This window comes from Callorhinchus milii, unplaced genomic scaffold (assembly GCF_018977255.1).
Source record: "Callorhinchus milii isolate IMCB2004 unplaced genomic scaffold, IMCB_Cmil_1.0 Scaffold4, whole genome shotgun sequence".
In the NCBI taxonomy this organism is placed as follows: domain Eukaryota; kingdom Metazoa; phylum Chordata; class Chondrichthyes; order Chimaeriformes; family Callorhinchidae; genus Callorhinchus; species Callorhinchus milii.
The window spans coordinates 39369829-39373797 of NW_024704745.1; the positions used below are offsets into that span (position 1 = coordinate 39369829).

A 3969-nucleotide genomic window follows, 5' to 3' on the forward strand; every position below is an offset into this window, starting at 1 on the left:
CTGGCTTAGCAAGGTGGAGTGTGCAACCACGGATGGTGATGCTGTCGGCGCCTGAGGTGAGAAGGCGCTGATGGGAGCCAATCAGGGACATCTTTTTGACGTTCAACTGAAGAAAGTTAGCTCTTATCCAGGACTTGATGTCCAACAGACACTCAGTCAGGACAGCAGTGGTCCTGAAATACTGTTGTCCAGGCAGACTCGGTTTACAATCTATTAATCTCTGTTACATTGTTAATAGATTTCTGCCCCTCAGATGAGAGATATGAATGCCTCTGGTAGCCTTGGCAACGAGTGTTATTACCAAGTCAATGCTGTAGCACATAAATGGCTGTAAATGTCTCACTCAAGATGGCAGGCAGAATTTAAGTCAGAATATGAATAACACAATTATTGAAAATGTTTTTTTGATTAGCGTGTCTCACAATTGTGCATTGATAATCTCCATGTCTCAGTTGTTGCTCACTACTATACAGTAACAGATTATTCTCTTCATTGCCCCAATGGCTTCCATTGATTTCAAACATTTTAGACATTTTTCTGAATGTTACAGTTGAAAAACTGTAATGAAGAATGTTGTTGGAGTTTTTNGTTAGCACAAGTTTCTGAAACATTTCATTTAATATGCTGTACCTTTTATATATTAGAGAAATTACTGAAAATTAAAATTAATACATTCTTCAGTGCAAACATGTCATTGGATTTACCAAGGTTGATTCGATTCAGTTGATCAGTAAATTAGTTTCTTAACAGATGCATTCATATTGAAAAATAACATTTTAATTCACATGTCCTTATAAATCCATATAAGCGAAAATGAATCAATTTCATCCGTTGATTTTGAATCAATTTTGAATTGGTTCCTACATACTCATTTTTTAACAACTAAATTTAACTTGGCTTTACATCGGATCATGCAGCAACAAGTAAAGAACAAAAACCTCCAGTTTATGACTCGTGCTTAACCAGATTAGACAGAAAAATATCTTCTCACCAAGAATATGTGAATTTGTCATAGATGAAACAGGAAGAACGAGGGAAATCATTTGAACTTCATTCAGACTACATGCTGAAACAAATCCATATTTGGCAGTTCAGAAAAAGTATATATTTTATGAATACATTCTTTGTTCTATATTTGTCTCAGAGCATTAAGCAGCTTGGGTGTTCTGTGTAACACAGTATTTGGGAGCTATTCGAAAAGCAAGTGAGGGTTGTGTCTTACAGTGTTTCATGTCATTTCTTGATTAATAAAGGAAGCATAAAAATCCTTTAATAATAATCCTTACATTTGATATAGTGTTTTTATACATGGGAGGGGCATCCCAATGCACTTGTAGTGTAGCGACTGTATTTTATAAGGTGAAGCTGGCAACCAATTTGTTCACAGTATGATGTGAATGATCATTCGTATTTGGGGGATAGTTGGCCCTGAAACTGAGAGAAACTCTCTTCTCTTTTCAAATAGTGCCTTGTTATCATTAGCTGAACAGGGATGTCTACTTTTGGCCATGGAGTCCTGTAGCTCAGTGGTTAGAGCACTCGCTTTGCAAGCGAGAGACCTGGGTTCGATTCCCAGCAGGGTGAAACCTGGGGAAGTTTCCTTACTCCACACACCTGATAATAATTACTCAAGAAAATAAAACAATAATAAATTGGTCACTTCAAATCACGACTGTTTGCGGGACACTGCTGTGCGCAATTGGCTGCCGCATTTTGCCCACAAATATACAGTCAATTCACTTTACAGTCTATTCTGTGAAGTGCTTTGAGATGTCTAGAAGACATGAAAAGCACTATATGAAATGCAAGGATTATTGAGAGAGCAAGTGAGAGACCCTGAGTTTGATTCCCGGCAGGGTGAAACCTTAAACAAGTTTCTTTACTCCACAAACCTCTGTTTACTAGGAGTAAGTAGGAATCGGTTGGCGATCGCTTTCTGGGGGTAATATTCCCTCCATAAAAATAAATAAATAATAACTTAGTCAATCAATCCACAAGTATTTGTGTCACACTGCTGTGCATAATTGGCTGTCGCGTTTTGCCCACAAAATACACAGTCACTCCACTTTACAATATATCTCGTAAAGCATTTAGAGACGTTTCAACAATGTGATAAGGCTCTATAATAATGCAAGGATTATTATTATACCCATTATTAGTAAGTATCAAGAAAGGTATGAGAGAGAGTTTAGCGGAAAATTGTCCAAAGGTTTATTACTTTCAGAACATGTCTAAATTTAGATACAAACTACATGTACCAGTGCCCTTTAAATGTAATGTAGGATAATTGTGGTTACTTTGGTCCAGGTCAATACCTTTCACATTAATTCATAACAAATTGAATACAAGCCAAACAAAGTAAGTTCTGAAGGAGATTGAGGAAGTTGTAGAGCTAGATGGCTTTAAAACATGGAAAACGCACTATGAACAATTGTTAATTTTAATAAATTAATTTTAATAGTGCTTTCAATTTAATATTACTTATTTCATATGCACCACAATACAATTTCTGCAATTTCGAAAGATCCCCACTTTTTATTATTATGCAGCTTTATATACATCATTACCATTTCACAAACAAAACTTCACTCAGACTACATTTATATGATAAACACCAGAAACCAGAGTAATGCCAAAGAATGAATGAGTAAAGTATGTGCAAATAGGTTAGTAGAAATGAGAGGTCAGAGACTGGTCTCTTTCCTTCAATAAATTTTAATGAGGAGTTTGCATTCCAGCAGTAGACACAGTCAGACTGTGCCTGAATCCAAATAGGTCATAGTCATTATATTAAGGGTCATTCACGCTATAAATGAGGAGTTTAAGCTTGATGTTAAACATGTTACTAATGACTGCACACTCAGAAATGGCTTTTGACACATATTGTTCAAGCTCTTTGGTAACGTTTTCTACATCAAAATGGGAGATTGTCCTATCTGACTTGTTGGAATTCCCATAAATAAACTCCCTTCGCTTCATTATTTTGTCCAATTTGTTTCCTCTTTTAATCCTTCCTCTCCTGAAGGCTGTAACTCAAAATAACATAAGAAAACCTGGAATGAGCAAAGGACACAGGAATTGCCCATAAAGTCTACCCCACCACAAAAGAACACATACTCCATCATGAGCTTCACCTCATGCACTCTATCTCCTCGGGGACACTTATACAGAGATACTGCAGATCTCCAAAAGTAATCAAACGAAAACCCCAGAATATTTGTCCATCTACAAGTTATTTTCAGCTTCTTAACTCCACAGATGATAATTGCACCTTCTTTCCTGCACCAGTAGATACAGAAATGATTATGTCCATTACCATAATTATTAGGTATTTACTGATTATTTTTGAAGAAGTTAGCCATTGCAACATCAACTGTTTTTGCTGAAAACCTGCTACATGTATCCGGTTACTCTGTGAGGTCAAAATTGTATCCTAATTTTCAGTCCCCTTTGGACCTCTTGCATTTTATTCCTAAACCCTCAAGTTCTACTTTAACTCTTCAAATAAGTCAAATGGTTTGTTTAACTTTATCATCTACATCTTTTATAACTTTAAAATCATGTATCTCTCAACCATCTTTTTAAATGAAAACAAATTCTGAAAAACCTTGCTTCAAAAGGTTGCATTTGATAAAGCACCTTATCACGTCATTAAGACGTCTCAAAGCGTTCAGAGAATATATTGCAAAATGGATTGACTGTGTATTTTGTGGTCGAAATGTGGCAGCCAATTGCACACAACAGTGACCCACAAATAGTCGTGGATTGATTGACCACATGTTTTTAGGGTTCTAGATCTCAGAATTATCCTCATTCCTCCTCTCTGGACCTTGTCGATTGGTTTTGTATCAGCAGGTGATCAAAATTGTACAAAATTATTCTACATGTTTCAACCAATAATCTATACAAAATCAGAATAATGTAGTTAGATTACTTACAGTGACATGTGCTCACAATGTAATTTGGTAT

General features: G+C 36.0%; 1 non-coding gene across 1 annotated transcript; it reads left to right on the forward strand.

Annotated features, from left to right (window-relative positions):
- The first annotated feature begins 1512 nt into the window (after positions 1 to 1512).
- trnaa-ugc lies at positions 1513 to 1584 on the forward strand. Its single transcript has one exon. It is a non-coding gene; the product is annotated as a tRNA-Ala (tRNA).
- The last annotated feature ends 2385 nt before the right edge of the window (positions 1585 to 3969 follow it).